This window comes from Epinephelus lanceolatus, chromosome 9 (genome assembly GCF_041903045.1).
Source record: "Epinephelus lanceolatus isolate andai-2023 chromosome 9, ASM4190304v1, whole genome shotgun sequence".
Classification (NCBI taxonomy): domain Eukaryota; kingdom Metazoa; phylum Chordata; class Actinopteri; order Perciformes; family Serranidae; genus Epinephelus; species Epinephelus lanceolatus.
Genome location: NC_135742.1, coordinates 20,581,639 through 20,601,604, shown reverse-complemented (window position 1 = coordinate 20,601,604; position 19,966 = coordinate 20,581,639). Strand labels below are relative to the sequence as shown.

The window sequence follows — 19,966 nt, the reverse complement described above, 5'->3', positions numbered from 1 at the left end:
TTTTTAGCTTTTGGTAAAATTTCTGAACAGGTGCAAATTGTCGTCGTAAAAGTAGTAATGTTTATTGTGTCACATTTGAAAAGAGCTAACACACAGAAGCATCGCAGGTGGCATTAACAGTAACTAATAACACTCTCTCTCTCTATCACACGCACACACACACCAGAAGCACGCCTCACTTCCTGACATGTTCCTTTAGGGTCAAGTTTTTAGGAAAATACCAGGGACATAGTTTTATACAGTCTATGGTCGCAACAGTCATGTTTACAACAACAAAGTCACTATATAAACTCAATGATATCTCACTGGAAACAAACTTAGCATGTTAATAAAATAAATATTCCTCCTGACATCACAGTACTGAGTAATATTATTATAAGCATGAAGAACAGACATCAGTATCAATCATTCATCCAACATACTTTCCCCCCTCTACTGAGGTCACTCACTGTCCACAGGTGAGCCGTCCCAGGTACATTTTAAGATAGGCTACGTGACAAACTAAGTTTGCATACAGACAGCTTTCATTTTAGTTTGTTTTTAAACAATACGCTATGGATCCTGCTAGTGCGATGCACTTGTGTAAACCAGGATTGTAAACCATAAAGGCAGTAAGTGATACACTATGGACAGGGCAGATTGAGTGCCAATCCCTAGCTGGGCCACTTGGAGGTCCAATTAAACAGGCCTGTTCTACGGCATGATATTCATTTTTATATGCAGACTGTGTCATTGGAAATGCATTGCAAGGCAACAGCTTGGGTCCATCTTTACTTCCTGTCAGCTGATGTCATTCACATACACTGCAAAACATTCCAACAAGAAACACAAAGCCACCTATTGATAATGTCTGTAGCTGTCTGCAGATACTTAAAAAGTCTAAAAATGTCTTGAAGTTGAACGCATAAATATTAGGCTTTAAAAGTCATTGCATTATCTTAAATTTGAAACAATTTATCTAATTTTATTTATCCATCCGGGGCGTCGGTGGCTTAGTGGTAGTGCAGGCGCCCCATGTACAAGGCTGTTGCTGCAGCGGCCTGGGTTTGAATCCAGCCTGTGGCCCTTTGCTGCATGTCATCCCCCCTTCTCTCTCTCCCCCCTTCACACTTACCTGTCCTGTCCATTGAAGGCAAAATGCCCCAAAAAAATATCTTTAATTTTATTTATCCATCCTTCAGTTTTATTTTTTTTTTTTACTTATATATTCAGTCAAATCAAACAAACCAACAGTACTGTTATTGGAACTCAACATATCCACAGGCACCTGGAAGCTACACATCCTTATACCCATAATAGTAGTTTAGCAACCACAGCTGTACAACTAAACACCACATCATTATAGCTCAGCAAACATAAAAAGCCTGCCCATGACCTCTTAAAGCTTTCAATTTCATTGCTGACCCTAGCTAGCATGTTTATTTTACACAATTTCTAACATAAATTCCTTCCATTTTTCAAAATCTGAACGTGATGTTCTCTTTCAGGATTTTAGGATTACTCGAGCAGCTGTGACGACCCCTACATTTATCACAACAAGGTCATATTTTAATATATTTGGCAATTCTGTTTGGTCCCCTATAAGGTTTAGCCTTGGTGATTTAGGTAACGTCATGCCCAACCACTTCTCTATGTGAGCCACAACTATTCCCCAAAATGGATTAATCAGTTTACATTCCCAGATTGCATGTAGAAATGATTAGCCAGTAGACCCATCCTGTACAGCTTAGAAGGAGTAGAGGAAAACCTCTGAATTAATTCATACTGAGTAAATTCCCCCTCTTGCCTCCTTTATATATTTCCCAGTATTTGATAATATTTTTCAGCCATTCCTAATTGCTTAATTCACACTCTAGGTCCTTCTGCCAAATGATCCTCAGATTTTTACAAATATCTTTTGGTAACCCACTGAAGATTTTGTAGTCCTGTAGTCTTCTGATTTGTATATACTTCCAAAAATCACCCTAAACTAGTCCATACCCATTGGTAGCTTTGTCACCTTCTACCTATGCCAATCCTCAATGCCTATGTGCAGTTTCATATAGATTGACCACGTCAGTGAGTAGAAAAACATTGGACAGACAGAATGACTGACTGACAGAATGACACACTGACAGTTTCCGTGATTATGTAAAGCATACCATACCATGACTTAGTCATACCAAAAATTAGGAAAAAAAACACAACGTTGAGGAGCCACAGCGATCGGTCGCATTTTAACCATTATTAAGCATTTTTCTGTTGTTATCCACCTTATTTTTCACGGAAACACGGAGGCAAAACAGAACACAGCCAGCTTCCGTTTTTTTGTGCGACACTTCCGGTCCAGCACTCTTACCACTGTGTAAATGGCAATCCCCTTGTTGTTTACCTTGCTGAGTTTAGCTATATATATGTATATATCACATTTTTCACGTCACTATATCACCGTTTAGACTAATCTGATGTTTGTAAAGTCTATAAACACAATGACTGAACAAACATTAGTATTTTCTCTGTGTATAATTAATAACATGGTTATCGTAGATTAGCTGGGCTAACCGTTAGCTGTTAGCCATTAGCCGTGTCTGTAATAACTCACTAAACTCACAAAGTGGCCCGTGAAAAAAATATTTTCTCCAGCAGATGTCTTAGTTACAACATGATTGAGCTAATTGGAGTAGTTTCATGTCGTATCCGACAATGGGAGGCTTTTAACGGATGACGATCCTGATGTTAGTTTTGCTGCTAGTGTTAACGCTAGCTGTCCCTGTCAGCTGCAGCCACTGATGCTTTCTAGACATCGTGATTTCCCAAAACTGAATAATTACCACACATAGCAACACAAAACTGCTTTGCTAGCTCAATCATGTTGTAACGGCTGGATGGTTGATGCGTACATGCTGATTCGGGTGCTATCAGAGCCGATCCACGCATCACTATGGCTTAACGATCAACTCAGTCAATTAAAACAACCCGTCCTGTGTTAGGAGTGTATGTCGCTGACAGAAAGAAAGAAAGAAAGAAAAGGGGAAAAAAAGATAGAAAAGCAGCGTAAACCTCACATATTTATTTCTCACAGTTGCGCACACGTTTGGCTGGCATGCAGAAGCACCGTCTGTGTGTCTGTGTGTTGAGGGTGTGAGCCGCAGCTTCAGCTGCTCAGGTAGAGAGGCTGTGTAGCCCGGTGTGTTTTTTCGCTGATTCGGTTCTGCAGGTTCTCAGCTGGTACACTGGAGACGGGGATCAAGCAGTTTGTCTCACTCGGGATAGATTGTGCTTTTTTGGTTCATAGTTTATGATTGACGTGCGATTTATTCGCGTTTAGAGGGAATAAATTTCCGTTATAACGGAAACGTGGGCACAGTTATCTAAAGTTATATAAAATACACAGACTAACTAACTGATTGAATAACATAAACAACTGAAAATTGAAAAAAAATTAGCTTGCACTGTTAGCTCCGGTAAGGGAAAGCATGAGGGAAAGCAGCTGACCGGAAGTCACGCACAAAAAAACGGAAGTTGATCACTATTTACTTCCGTGTTTGAAAATAAGGTGGATAGCGCCACCCAGTTGCCAATTAGAGTTAAATTTCTCCAGTCACCTTGAGGCATCCTGTTCTACATATCTACCAAGTTAGTAAAAATCGATATGGCGGTTAGGCCTAGATAAGAAATTAGCTCTCTAGCGCCCTGATTTTGTTTGATCGGGTCAATAATGGAGGGGTCCCCTCAGATTACGTGTGGTCATACGCCTACAAAGTTGAAACCCTTGAGATGTTCTACACCTTTATGTGATGAGCCACACCCTCCGCAATATTCATTGCCTTATAGAAGCTCAGTTTTAGTAAGTTTTCCAACTTTTGCCAAGAGGGAACTTTAGATATTGGTCCCTAGATTATGTTCACCGACTTTCATGCAGATTGGTCAAACTTCCTAGGAAGAGATCGATTTTAAGTGTTTTCCAAAAAATTCAAAATTGCGGAAAATCTATATAACTGGAAGTTATGGGTTCTTGAGGCAAATTTGTTCCTCATGAGGAGAGGCATCTAAATTTTCATGTCTCTACGACATACGGGGCATGAGATATGCCCATTCAAAGTTTGCATTTCATTCGGTTGCTATAGCGCCCCCCTTTGGCCAATTGATGTAATATTGCTTCATTCGCATCCTCCCATGACCCTCTACCACTGTGCCAAATTTCACATGGATTGATCAAGTCAGTGAGGAGAAAAACGTGGAACAGAGACACAGACAGACACACAGACAGAGTTTTCATCATTATAAAGTAAGATTTATTTTCTGGATGTAGGTATACAAATCCAGTGTTAAAAATCTTTAAACCTACTACTGAACCCAATATTGCCCTTGTACTTTATACTTTTACTTCCCTTTTGACAAAATATGCATTAACCTAACACTCTAATAATCATATTCCGACATAAAGTCGACCTCTACATGAGACTGCATCTACTAACCTTTGTACTTACCTGCAATGCTTACATGACCAAAATATTATTTGTCCAAAAATCATCTTAAATTTGGTCAAAAATGATCAAAAAGCCCTTAAACGCAGTACATTTAATATTTGATGCCCGTAGACACCGTGGTTTTAACTCAGTTTTGATCAAATATGAAGTTAGTCCTTTTTGCCTTTGTAGGGCAGTAGTAGGTCTGTGAAACTGCTTTTGCACGAATTTCAAATTTATCTAACTGTATCAATGGTTTCTCAGCATGGTAGGCCATTAGCGAGCTAATGGATGTATGGTTAAGTCAGAAACATCTCTCTCTCTCTCTCTCTCTCTCTCTCTCTCTCTCTCTCTGTCTGTCTTTTGCCAAACTAACACAGACGCAGGCAGACATGGACATGTGTTTGTATATGCACAGAAACAGACAAAGACATGCATATGTATCTGTATTCATCTTTAAGATGGTGACACATCAGTCTGCCTGTGCGTGTGCATACTGTCTCATTTTACCCTGCTTTTCTGTCTTTCTCTGTCTATTCACCCTCTTTCTTTCCAGTCCATTAACTCTTACATTAGACTAGAAACATCCTATGTCCCTTTTATAAAGTGCCACTCTGTTTTTACAGTCCTTTGGCTCTCTTCTACAGAAATATAATGCTGCTGTTTTCTATGAGTGTATAGGTGTATTCTGTGTCATTGGGTTTGTGTATGTGGTCTGTTATGGTGCCCTTTGTCAGCCCTAATGATTGCTTGGCTACAAATAGTTTATATTGTCATATGTTGTTGCACAGCTGTCGCTCTCTTTCGGAGTAGGGTTACAAACATAATCAAACTCATATTAAGTGCATGACCTGTCAGTTTATGCTGTCATACTTTCAACAGCCTGCATAGGTCTGGTTTGCGCTTCCTAACTCCAGACTGCCTGGCTGTTTCTATACTATAAGGTCCCTCTCTTGCGCCCACCTTTGTTCTGGCACTTTTAGGTTTAAAGGTAATTTACTCTGAGTCATAGAGTGGAGTACACCCCTGGTACACTGCTCCTTAAGGGCTGAACCTTAAAAGCATGTTTCGTTTTGGATCACACCCCAAGGAGTGATGTCAGAGCACATATTTTGCTAGCTCATGGAAAACACCGGCTATGACATCAGTCATTGATGGGTGGACAAATGTCTAACACACCTTAAAGTTTCAGCTCATAGAGAGCAGTGTAATAGTTTTCTGCCGTGGGTGATTCGGTGTTGATTTAATCCTTATAGCCATAATGGGGCTCCATCTCACTCATTGTCGTCAATTAACACAATTAATGTGTTGTATGCATTGATCTCCAATGGAGCCTCTCCAGTGGGATTGTTTTGCGATGCATTCTGCAGGCTCAAACTCAATCTTCCAAGACATTAAAGCTTTTTATTGGTGTATTGAATATGTGCTATGAAAGTATGTTCTAGTGAGCTCTACCAAGCAGTTTATATTAGATTAATATTGAATGGTAGCTGATGTGGCTCTTCTGGAAGTGCTATTCCCACACCTCAGAAGTCAGTGACTTTGTTTACATGCACAAAATGACAATTTCACTGATATTCCTGTTTACATGTAGCCCTGCGTACTCTGATTAATGTGCCCTAATATGTCTGGAAAAGTGGAACGGCTGGAGCAGCTTGTGCCATTTTCCTTCTATGCATCAAAATAGGATTAATTTTCCGCCAACCGTGCAAATACAGACGCCCTCTTTTATTCCTCCAACCACCTATATGGAAAGGTCTGCGTTGCAATATATGTGCATATCCAAAAACCTGTTGATATCCAAGTCTTTCATAATGTTTTAAAGTAGGTGTGTTTCTTCGTCCAACCAGAAATGTCAGCTTACTTTTGGGCATGTATCTCTGCCCCAACCTTGCAAACTGTTGGCTAGTCCCTTTATGTACAACACATCCATGACAATGCACAGACCTGTGGTAAAGTCCCCAAATATGATGCATATTCCGAATGCTTTGTATCCGTATTGAATTCAGAATATTGACATATTTGTAATAATAGTGGAATATTAGTGTGCATGTAAATGCAGTTAGTGTAGTAAACACCAAGATTAAATCAACCCTGAGCAACTCTTGGAAAGAGTTACCTAAATTCTCATCTGCTCTGTAAATAAACTGGTAGATTACAGGTATCCAATAACACAGATGAATTGAGCTAAAGACTACAGTCTTGCTTTCTGTTTATGCTACAGTGTTGGCATACCATCTATTAACATTACCTTGACATATAAAGTACTCTACAATAACACCAATTGTCAAACTGACCCATGATGAATAATGTGATGAGAGCCTAAGCCCTTGATGGGTAACAGTGTTTTATGTTCATATCATGCATTAGGAAATCTCGTCAATACAGCCAATTTTAACTTGTAATGTTACTCAGTGCATGAGTTGACGATGTGAAGCTTGATACTCACTCTGGGAAAGGAAAAAAGTGTTGCGGAGCATCATTTCTGTGGGCTTTGGCAACCCCTGAGCTTGCCTGAGAAGGACTAAATGCACAAATGCACTATTTTTTAAATATCTCAGGGAGAGGCTCTTGCTGCAGCCTGTTCTATTTTGTTCGAAAATGTCGGCGTGCATCCTCGTTCTGTGAAGGATAAACAAGGTGCAGACTTCTATCTGTGCCACCGGTAATGAGTTAATACAGTAAGTGCTGGATGGAGCAGAGTGCCCACCATCCCGCCCACATGAAAGAGTACTGTTTGCAGTGGAAACACTTAATGGACCTAGGGTCAAGGTACCATGTCTGAAGGGTTACTTTTGGTTCCAAAGGTACCATACTTAAAGTGTTTGGTCGAAACAGGCTAAAGTGAGTTCTTTGTGACAGGACAAGGCTGGCTGTTGAGTCTGGATCCAACAGAATCTCTTCTTAATCATACAGACTGTGAGCACATATTTGCTTGTATATACAACTTATGTGTGCTTTACAGTTGGTAAAAGCTATCTGCAGGATTTTGTTGATTTAGGCCTTTTCCCATAGACTCAAATCTGAATCAACTGATGTGGTTCTTGGTTATTTTTTGTCTGCACTACTGTAAAAGCCTCCATTACACACCATGAATTCAACTTTTTAGAGTTCTGTGCAAATTATCAACAAATGTTCTCATGCCTGTTGGGAAGAGGCTTTTACTCTGACCTTAATGTAACCCCATCACGGCTTAAAGTAGGAACACCATTTTCCCCTAGCTAGACAACCTTCAATCAACTGGTTTAAATCCAAAATTTGTCCCCAAATGAAGTATAGTTCACACAAAATATGTACACAATAGACCCTATACACACACATGGGCATGCACGCAAACACACACATGTTCGTAGCCCACTTAAATCCCTCTATCCCCTCTGTGCTCTGTGACCACTGATTCAGCACATGGATCCTCTGGGTTTTGGCAGTGCTGTTCTCTCAGCCACAGAAGGCCCTTTAAAGATATCACCATTGTTCCCTAATGGCCTCACCCCCTGCTCAAGGAGAGAAGGGAAAGAGAAAGAGCGCAAAAGAGAGCGAGCAAGAAAGCAGGGTAGAGAGAGAGGGAGAGACAGAGATGGCCTTTTAAGATGATAGCAATGTTCCCAAAAGGCCTCGCCTCTGTACAAGGAGAGTTCTTTAGAGAACAGACAGTCGAGTGTGTCCTCTCAAATGAAGCTACGGTGCAACTGTCCCAATCCCTATTTTCAGCTCTACTGGTGCGCTCCGGACACTGAGAACACATGTTTTCTCTCTATTATCTCTCTCTACCTCCTCTCATAGTTTATCTCTCACCCTCTCCCTCCATCTTCCTTTCTTTTCTTCCTCTCACTCTGTTTTCTCTTTACTTCTTTCAGTGTGTCCTCAGGTGTCTTGTGTTCACGCTGTAAAACCTGGTATATATTAAAACTGTGAGTGACAAGTTACTGTTACCTACTGAGTGACCTTGCCTATAATCCAGTCAGAACCACAACAGTGCTGGCCTCGTTCAGCTAATGTGGGAAGTACCACTTAGTGGTAATAGCACTGTTGACATTAAGATGATTTGTTTTGTTTTGCTTTTAGCCAATGACAAGAGGAGCCTGAGGCACAATTGTAAAAGGTTATAGCCAAACGAAAGAGCAGTTTTAAAAGTGTGATGCTTGTTAGGTTGCTTTTCTCTTATAAGGAAAGAACAATAAAAGTGCTCATATTTTGGAGAAATACACTCTGTTTGATACAAGTGAAAGTGAGTGACAATGATAAAAGGCCTTAAATGTTATCAGAAGTGAACTTTTGACCCTAAGCTGAAGTTCCGCATATAACTCTGAGAAGTGTTATCTCCACAGAAACAGTTCTGTGTGTCTAGATTGGTTATTATGAACACGTCGGTTAAATGCATAGGCATAGGATACAGAGAAAGAAGCAAAGAGGAGCTACTCTGAAAAGTTGAAAAACAGCTTTTCAGCCAACGTCCCTGCGTTGGTGTGGAGGACGCCACAGGACATCGCCAGCTACAGGAGATCATCCCCTCACGCTGTGGAGACCCATCAACTGGCCGCCGACCTGAATGAGTTACACTGCAGGTTTGATAAGCCATCATTCACACCCCTCACCAGCTCTGACTCAGACTTCACACAACCAACGGCACCCCCTGCTGCCACCCCCTCACCCCTCCCCACCGGCCCCCTGCCTGCGCTCAGAATCTGTGAAGATGATGTGTGTCAGCTGTTTCACAGACAGAAGACAAGAAAGGCACCTGGCCTGGATGGCAAATCACTCTCCTGTCTGAAAGTCTGTGCTGACCAGCTGGCCTCTGTCTTCACACAGATCTTCAACAGATCACTGGAGCTTTGTGAAGTCCCCTCCTGCTTCAAACGCTCCACAATCATCCGGGTCCCTGAGAAACCCTCAATCACAGGATTAAATGACTTCAGGCCTGTCACCCTCTATGGTCATGAAATACTTTGAAAGGCTGGCATTGACCCACCTGAAGGACACCAGAAGCCCCCTGCTGATGCTCCTGCAGTTTGCATACAGAGAAAACAGGTCAGTGGATGATGCAGTCAACATGGGACTGCATGACATCCTGCAACACCTCGACTCCCTAGGGACATACACAAGGATCCTGGTTGTGGACTTCAGCTGGGCATTCAACACAAACCCAGAAATTCTCTACTCTGTACTCAGCCAGTTCACAGTGCCAAGTTCACACCTGTCAGTGGGTCACAAACTACCGGACAGACCAGATGCAGCAAGTGAGGCTAAAGAAAATTCAGCACCCACACCATCAGCACTGGCACCCCTCAAGGATGTGCGCTCTCCCCACTGCTCTTTTCCCTTTATGCCAATGACTGCCCCTCTTCTGTTACACTCCTGATGATTGCAACAGCACACCGGTCATTGGCCTCGTGTAGGACAGCGACAAGTCTGCAAACAGATGGGAGGTTGAACAGCTGGCTCTCTGGTGTGGTCAGAACCACCTGGATATGAACGCTCTCAAAATTGTGCTGATAGCATTGAACTAAATGACACCATCACCACTGTTCCCCATCATCGTACTGTGTCTGCTGTGGATTCCTTCAAGTTTCTGGGATCTACCATCTCCCATGAACTACAGTGGACACCCAACATAGACACCATCATTGCTGCCAGCCTGCCCTCCATCCAGGATGTATACACCTCTAGATTCACTGCACACCCTGCACAAAACCTGTTCACTTTTCCCCTCTGGTAGGCGCTACAGAATGATGTATGCTAAAACAACCAGACAAAAAACACATTTCTTTCCACAGGCCATAACTATGATGAATACTGAAGTCCGTAGTGTCAGGAACTATCTCTTTGCACTACCCCTGTAACAACAGGCACCCACTTTACCAGTCTATTAGACATATTTATAGTGTTAAATACTCACTGTAAAATCTGTCAATCATAATCTTAGCATGTTACAGTGTGTTTACTGTCATATCCACCTACCTCATATTGTGTAAGCAACGTGTTTCATTTATCATTGTATATTTATACAGCACAATAGACTGACAACTGCTAACCTGTTACTAACCCGTTAATTTAAAAAAAAAAAAAAGACGTGACAAACAAGAGGCCTCCGTATTTAGTGCGGCACTTCTTTGACTCAGAGAGCTTTAGCATCACATTTCCAAGTGCTATCCATTAAGCGGTGGTGAAATTTCAACATTTTGCGATGGTAATGTCTTCCCTTTAAATTTACTTTTTGTAAACTTTGCTGGCAAACAGCTGGACAGCCGGTTGCAACATAGTGCTCACTGCCCAACCTCTGGTCTCCACTGGTTCCATTGCCGCTCTGAACTGCGTACCACCCAGGTCAGGTGGGAGCTAATGTTAGGTTGCTAGGCAGCGTCGCTCATTCAACACACATTGCTGCGGAAAAATCACGCTCACCCTTCAGTCTTCCCCAGGTTGACCCGTTGAATAAGCCGCTTCATTTTTAGCCGGGAAACCCTTTCAGCATTGTTTACTATGTTAGCACCACTAGCTGTGCTTACACCGCTAACAGTGGTAATACAGCCAACAATGCTAAAGGGGATTTCACAACTCAAACATCAGCCACTTACTCACCAGGGCGACCTGGTGGGAGGCCAGAGGGTGAGCGCAACGTTTCCACATCAACACTGTTAGCTTACACATTTGTATGTGGGGCCCTATGGGATATTAAATGGGCTGAAAAATCAGCCCTATATGGGATTGTCCACAGGTACCATATTGACCCTGTGCCAATTGCCTACATGGGTGGGTTTATCCAAGTGGGCTCCACATGGATTATGCTGTGGCTACCTGGGTAGCAACTGTGTATAGGCCCAAAATGGGCACATTCAGGGGCGGCAGTAGCTCAGTCCATAGGGACTTGGGTTGGGAACCGGAGGGTTTTCTGTTCAAGTCCCCGTCCGGACCAAAATATGGAGCGTGGACTGGTGGCTGGAGAGGTGCCAGTTCACCTCCTGGGCACTGCCGAGGTGCCCCTGAGCAAGGCACCGAACCCCCCAACCACTCGGAGCGCCTGTCATGGGCAGCCCACTCTGACATCCCTCCACTTAGTGCATGTATAGGTCCAGTTTGTGCATGTGTGTTCGGACCTGTGTGTAATTGACAAACAGAGTGAAAAATTGAATTTCCCCTCGGGGATTAATAAAGTATATATATATATATATATATATATATATAAAATTATCTGGGGCTCACTCAGGTAAACCCACCCTTGTGGGCAATTGGCATAGGGTCAATATGGAGCCCATGAACAGTCCCATATAGGGCCTATTTTTTAAGCCCATTTACTACCCACATGGGCCCCGCATACAAATGTTGGCTGGGATCCAGGTGGCAGAAATTAGCAGAAATTTAAAAATTGAATATGAAATCAATATCTTAAACCGGTGGCCACCTCGAGCCATTATTCCAGGCCCAGTTTGTCATAATGCAGTCAATATATGATGCAGTGTCTTGGGTCTGTGCCATGTGCTGAAAGTGTGGGTTTGAGTTCCTCCAGCCGTAACCTTTTTCCATGGTTATTAAACATGTCTCTGTCACCTTGTATAGTGCTGCCTAATGAAGCATGTTAATAGTTTTAAAACAAAAATTCATACCTTGAAATGATACCTCCCTCTTATCTTTAAACTCCCCCTAACAATTTGCTCATTAGTAAGTAATGGGCCAGATGAAAACAGATGAGAAAACTCCTCTTAGTTTGCCTTTTTTTTTTGGATTCCCCATCATACAGTGAAAAGAGTGAAAATTCAACCACTGATCTTATGGATTCATACAGAGAAGGAGAGTGCATACTGTATTGTGCCTGCCGATGTTACGGCAAAGAGTGTCACCTCACCTTGTTGCATCCGCCCCTTTGTAGAGGCGTAGAAGAAAAATACTTGACAGGGCAGATACGAGTGAGACACTTCATGAGCAGAGAAAAGGGTAATAACAAAAGGAAGAGAAAAAGGAAAGGGAGACAGAAGGAAATGGCACCGAATACAGAAATGACTCTTGCATGGGACAAACGTGTCTAATGTGCTGTTGTTAAAGAAGAGGTGAATGTGAAATCTGATTTTTATCTTAAATGGATCACGCGCAGACCTTTAAAGTGTAAAGACACTGATGACAAAAAGTCTGTGAAATTGGAAATGTCAAGGTTTCACTTTGGAAAGACTCATTGTAGGTAAAATCCCAGCTTGCATTTGATCCCTTGGGGGGCTTCATATGAAAAAAAAAAAAAAAACATCAAGCAGAGAACAGGAGGATGCTTGGGGGAGGATACTTCTGAGATTTTTTTCTTTTTCAAATGCCTAGACTTCAACTGAATGAAGAGATACTGAATATGACAAGTATAAAAGTGACTTTATGTGTTGATCACTTACCCTTACTACTTGAAAAATGTACAAATTCACCTTTTTAACATGCTGGGAAATGTCTCTGATAGGTGAGACATGTGGTAGTCATATACCTAGCATCCTTTCTTTTGCTTTAAGCATTAACAATATCCATTGTATGTCAAATTTTTCAAAATGTTTAGGTACAAACACAAAATGAGCAATCCTATTTTTGATGATAGACTATCCATCCATCCATCCATCCATCCATCCATCCATTTTCATCTGCTTATCTGGGGCCAGGTCACAGGGGCAACAGGCGAAGCAAATCACTCCAGACGTCCCTCTCCCCAGCAACGCTTTCCAGCTCCTCCTCAACTGACACAAAGGAGCAGCGGTTCTCCTCCGTGCTCCCTCTGGATGTCTGAGCTCCTTACCCTGTCTCTAAGGCTGAGACCAGCCACTCCACGGAGGAAACTCATTTCAGCCACTTGTATCCATGATCTCAGTCTTTCAGTCACTACCCAGAGCTCATGACCATAGGTGAAGGTTGGGATGTAGATGGACCAGTAAATTGAAAGCTTCGCCCTCCGGCACAGCTCCCTCTTTACCATGATGGTCTGGCGCAGCGCCCGCATCACTACAGAAGCTGCACCAAATTGCTGATCCATCTCATGCTCTATTCTACCCTCACTCTTGAACAAGACCCCAACATACTTAAACTCCCTCGCCTTAGGCAGTAACTCTCGCCCAACACGTGGGGGGAATCCACTGGTTTTATATTTTAAATATAAATAATAATATTAAGCTGTTGCCCTGTGGGCCCATCATCTGCAGGGACAGGAACCAAGGTTTGGTGCATTGTGTGCCAGGCAGCAGGCAGGGGCGGGGCTCCAGGCATGCTGATTCCTTGCATCACAGACTGGCTAGACTATGCATCAATTGTTTATGTTTAAAGATATAGAAAACATACTTTGTTCTCGAATTTGTTTGCCCAGAAACAATACTTACTTTGACTTATTATGCCACACAGCTCATAGTATTGGAAGGACTTAATTTAAAGCAATAAAGGACAAAGAAAGGAGGGTTAATGAGCCAAACCCCTTCAAACCCATCGGCCTTTTACATGGATGTTTGTTTGAGCCTTGCTTAGCAGTGAAGAGTTGTCAAAGTTGAATCATATCTGAACTGCAAGAGACAAAATGGAGAGAGAAGGAGGCAAAACAGGAGAGAGGAGAGCATTAGAAATTGACAAGCATGAAGCCGTTTATAGAGACAGGGGAAAGAGAACAAGGAGTGATGAGAGAGGGATACATAGATGCATAGATGGATATCTTTTTTTAACGGTAGTGAAGCCCAGAGACGCCGCAGGGGGGGAAACTGGTGGGAGGTGAAAGAGGAGGTGAAAAATACATAAAAGCTGTGCCAAGAGAGACGTGGGAAACTTGATGATAAAGGCAGATTCAGACGAACGGAGGCAAACAGGTACACTCATGAGCCAAACACCAAAGGTCTACAAGCTTTATTCAGGGAGGTCATGTCTTACTTTGTCTCCTCCAGAGTAAAATCGTTCAGAGAGCAAGAGAGGAAAAAGAGATAAGAGAGATTGTGAATATATAAGGGAAAACAGAAACGGCAAAGCAGGGAGGGGATAGGGACAGAGATCTAAAGGCATAGCAGATTTGGCAGGGCAGAGTAAAAGGCAGGAAAGCAGATAAACAGAAAAACATCTAAAAAAAAAGGGTGTAAAACCTTTTACAAAGGGGTGTGACTCCAGAGTAGTGGTTTACATCCTTAGAGGACACTGGAGGTAAAATGTCTTTAGCAATGAAAAGTTGAGAGAGAGATAGAAGGAGGCGAACTAAAGCAGAGGGAGAGATGACGATCTAACAGCATTAAGAATATGGAGGTACGGCAGACTGCTTCGAAGAGATTTTTATAGAGCCAAACCTAAGAAGCTAAAAGTTTTTCTGGATAGCCAGATTCTTCTCAAGTTTGCGTTTTGTGTGAACCTCGGAATTAGCAGTCAGGGCAGAGAGAGGGCAGCCACCCCTGAATGAAAGGGATGAAAGAAAACAGTTACGTCTCACTTTAGGCCACTGTATTTTCACCAGCATTATGATACACCATGCTGAAGTCATTTGAAAACTCACCCTCCCATTTGCCTTTTTTTTTGGTCACTTTAAAGTCACTATCATGTTTCACAGCACTGTGCGGAAAACAGTGTGTCTGCTGGATGTTGCTGCTTCTTGTCTCAGATCCTTTTCCATTGGCATCTTTGGCCGCGCTGAGTCAAACCATGTCACACTGATTTGCGTTTCCATCAGTTTAAACATGCTGAGTTGTCCCCATGATGGATAATCTACAGAGTCGGGCCAAAAGTGTGCCCGACTTCCTCCAACTGAGTAGCAGTGGTGTCTCGCAGACCACAGCCAATTATTGTGAAGAATTTATAGGAGATGAATTGTGTAGCACCATTCAGCAGAACGGCTTTTCTTCAATAGGAAACAAGTCTACTAATACCGCAGGCAGGAAGAGTACAAGCAGAAATGTCCACAGTGCGATGTTGGATCAAGAGCTGCAGATAAATGGCCCTTAATGCACTTCTGCAAACAGCTCACCTCCAACAGGTTAACAACTTCTGATGATTTCTGCGGAGCACGGCCCACATCCTTAGGGCACCCATGTTAATCAGTTGGGCTGTACACACAGGTTGCAAGCCACGAGCGAATCTATCAAAAAAAAAACCTCATTGAGAATCTATTAGGAATAATATAAGGGACATATATAATATAGATGATCTGATTATGATAAAATATTCACCCCATGCTTCCACAAATCAGTCAGTTGTGTCTAAACGGAAAGCAAGAGAGATGAACAGACATACACACATGCACAGACCCATACATCCAGACACACACACTCACACACACACACAAGCTAACACAGACAGAGCTCAATGTGTGATTAGAAAAGAGCAGAGGAGCAGAGATGCTTGCTGACCAGCGTGGAGAAATGCACTTCTGGTGTGAACAGCCAGGTGACTGCTGGCTGGCGGCTGCACGACAACTGACATATTGGGGCACTTCTGCGTCCAGTGTGAACATGGCGTAAGCTGGTTTATAACTTCATTGACTCAAGACAAGCATCTCATCAGTTACAGACTCACCTTCAAGCAGGTAGCCCTGTGGTAATGGAGATGCAAATCCCTGCCATGTTGGGCTGATTCACAGAGTCAAACCGAGTCAAGCCAAGCCAAGCAAGCACATTCTTATGGAAGAGTGTAAACATCTCCAAGCCAGCTGTTCTTTACCGGACACAATGCCAGTATTTTTTTAAGCTGTTTTGTCAGAGGGGAGTTTCATGCTTTTTAGATGAACTTTGGCACAACATCTAGAATGGCTGTTGATTGTCTCTGTCAGCAACAACAGAGCCAGGGCACAACACATCCAGTGGTCACTGAGGGTCAGAATCCCAGGACACTTGTTTTGGAAAAAAAATGTGCTTGCATCTAAAATCCTTTCGACCAACTGAGTGATAACCTTCAAGTAGAATGTGCAGATTAGACAATGTCACAGCAGCTCAGGGCGCAGGTAGCTCAAGATCAAAACAGGTCATAAAAGTAAGATTCAAAGGAGAAAGAATGGAGCTGAGGAAAGTGGAGAGAAGTTCAGTCACTTAAGGTATGTGAAAGTCAGAGAAGAGGGTGTGTGTGTGTGGGGGTGACTAAAAGCTGGAGATTTGGGGAGATAGGGAAGGTGATGCACACCTAAAAGGTGCCAAGCCTTTTATAGAGTGTTGTTTTTTTTTTTTTTTTTTTTTTAACAAGTGTTGGTTAAGCTCTCTGTGGGGACTCTGGGAATGTGAAGCCTGGGGCTTTAAGTGAAAAGAGAGTGAAAGAGAGGAAGAGAAGGAGGGAAATAAAGCAAACGAGTGTTGGACGGAGATAGGCACTTAGATCTAAAGGAATAGACAATTTAGAGAGCAATCGTCAGGAAGACTACCAATGCTTCGGGGCCTAAAGCATTTTATTTCCTATACGAAGGTAAACTTCCCAAGTTTAGGTTCAGATCCCTAGAGCTGGGTACATTTTACAACATACAACATTTTCAGCTACAGCTTCAGCTGATGATTTTATTCTCCGCGCCTGGGCGTATGAGAAACAGGCTTGCATTCTATTTGAGGCTCAATCCATATTTTAAGAACCACTGCCTTTGAGCCATACAACAGTGAAATGCCTGGGGCAGGGATAAGGATAGCCAGAGGTAAAGGCTGGGGGGAAAGACAAAGCAAAGAGATAAGGATGTTGGTCTAATAGCAGAACAGGGTGCAGATAGCATGAGAGGCAGTTGTACAAAAACACATCTCTGTTGTAATTTTTTTTTTTTTTTTCCTCTTGTCCATAATGCCCCCTCTGGAAATGAGGTTTACTTGCAAATATGGTTCCTTTAAAAAAAAATCCACTTTTATTCAATGTTGCAAAATGAACACATATGAAGTTTAAGTGGGTGACTATTTTGTGTGGACACTGTATGATAAATTTGTGTCACTGAAAAAACTAACAAGGGAGGCAACTCAAATATTAGCTTTACATATTGCTGAAAGGTATTACTCCATTCCAGAATGTTAGCAAAACTGAAACAATACCTTACACACGGAGAAAAAAAATACAGTTATAAAACCCTTCAATGTACTCCCATCGATTGAAATTGCTTTTTACTCTGCTACCCACTTTGGCCTCGACCCAAGTCGTCATGTAAAACATCACTTTGGCATTAAATGGATAGAAAAGTCGAGCAAGGTCACACTTACCTTACCCTACTCCTCCTTCAGCTTGCCTTGCCACTTCAGCAAAACTAATTTATGTCAGCACGGATTCCACGGCAGCACAAAAGTCACATTATAATATGAACAATGGGTGATCAAGCTTCTCTTCCTGCTGGAGAGCAAGCACCAGTGAAAACTTGGAAGCTCTGGGAGTCATGCCGTTAGGATGGATGGATGGATGGATGGATCGAAGGAAGGAAGGATGGAAGGAAGGAAGGAAGGAAGGAAAGACTCTGCCACTTTCTAAAGTTGCTACCAGTTATGCTTAGCTATTCCCCAATAGCGTTCTAACAAAAGTTACACGCTCAGGCTTAACATGCCTCAGGCTGGTAGAGGAAGGTTGAAACAGAGCAGAAGGACGGGAAGGAGAAAGACCTGAAACTGCAAAGTCAGATGCAGAGTGAAAATGTACAATCCCAAGTTTGGCGTTTTCTTTTTTATTTGAAGGTGGGGAAGATTTGCAAGTCAAGCAGAGCGAGTGAAAGAAGGTGAACAGGGACACAGGGAGGCTCTGACAGACCCAGGGAGTTAGATAGGCTGAATCTCATGTCATGTCAGATGTTTGATGTTTCCCTCTTAAGTGGGATTCATAGGCCTACCTCTGCATTGAATCAATGCCGTACCTGCGTCGACGTAGAGCCTACGCTGTAACCTATGCCGTAGCCTGATGTACACCTCCCCAGAAACGTAACCAGACCTCCCGTCTATTTTGTAACATTACCTTTGATAAATGTTGCTGTTGTCCCTGGCTTTATATGAGTAGAGGAAAATTCCGAAGCTGCTAGGCTAATTTACACAATGTAAAATGCCATAGGCTTGTGCTAAAAGCATTAGCATGTTGAATTTGTGGGGAAAATGTGTCCAGCAAAAGACAAGTGTGCTGCGAGTTACAGTGAAGCTGATTTGTGTACTTGTTATTGACACTGTCGCTATTAAGCCATGTGTAATGTGTGTTTTGAATGAACTAAACTTGACAGCACTTTACAGAAACCCTGCCGCAGACTAGTGTTTGGTGGTGTAACTGAAGAGTGACACAGACACACCATGGCGCAAGTATAAATGCTCACAATGGCGTAGGCCACATGTGTAGGTTACGGCGTAGGCTCTACATAGAGCTGACATACACACTCAGGAGAGTCTCCTGTAATACTAGATATGTTAACACCTTCTTTTTGACTGTTGGTCCATGTAATTTCTTCATTGTGCAAAGTTCAGTGTTTTTTCCTCCTTTGCTATTCTGCCTCTAAAGGGGTGCTCTCAGTGCAGACTCCAACAACTGCTTTATTAAAATTTCTTATCATTTATTTTCATTAAAAGATACCTAATGGCCTAAAATCAAAGGCATTGTCTTGATCTGTGATTACATCTGCAGGAGAAATGATGACAATGATCTGAATCTTTTCTTTTCTTTTATGCAGTGCATCAACATATCTCTTAATTGACTACTTACAAAAATGATATTACTGTTAACAAGTTGTATAAAACAAATTAAGTCATTTGCATTTTGAATCACTTTACTGATTTACCTCCCTCTATTTGGGTTTGTTAAAGCTGGGTGTGCTGTTTTCCAGAAAGAAAAAACCCCAGCAGAAGTTCAAAATACACCCTTGTCCTGCAGCTCTCCCCTCTCTGTCTTAAGCTCCTCCCATCAGACGAGTATGGGTGCATGCCGGACTTACTGTTACATTGATTTATTTCATCTTATTTCTTTGTAGAGCTCTCTTGCTGTTTTTCAGACCACAAATGAGACAAAAATTTGCCAGCTAACACAATCCATGGTGCCTCCGCGTCACTCCCTGCCACAGCAGCTGGTGGCCAGCAGCAGCGCCAGGTCTAACCTGCGGCATCAACAGAGTTGGTGAGCTGGAGCGGTCCAGTTCCCCAGAGCTGGCTGAGTTTGAGTTCCTGTGGCTGATGGCTGGGGGTTCATATCTGGGGCTGCTGCCCGCTCTGCCGCAGGTAAGGTGGTCTGTCGCGGCGGGGAGTGAGGCAGAGGACACATTGTGATTTGAGGCTCTAGCTAACGATAGCTACATAAACATGAACTTGAAGCCACAGTTGTTAGCCTTTGGCTTCAGTTAGCAGACGGATAAATTATTAAACACATTTTGCTTCACTGATATTGACACATCCTTTCTTGTGTTTATTGTCGGACTCTCCTTTTGAGAGTTTGTCTTTCTTTTATGGGCTGTCTTGTAGTTTAAGCAGCTGTTGCCAATGCTGGAATAGCAGCTTTTTCTGCAGGATTTTCCATCACTGAATCAGAATTTCAAATCTGCATGCAGAACAGCCAATAGGAACCCCTCCTCTCTGAAGTGACCTGCAATTGGCCAGTTTTCCGTCACGGGCTAGATTTTCTAAAGCCTGAAA

General features: G+C 42.6%; 1 protein-coding gene across 4 annotated transcripts in view; it reads left to right on the top strand.

Annotated features, from left to right (window-relative positions):
* grid2 (glutamate receptor, ionotropic, delta 2) overlaps nt 1-19,966 on the top strand; it is a 723,252-nt gene that overhangs the window by 413,877 nt on the left and 289,409 nt on the right. The window lies entirely within an intron of this gene.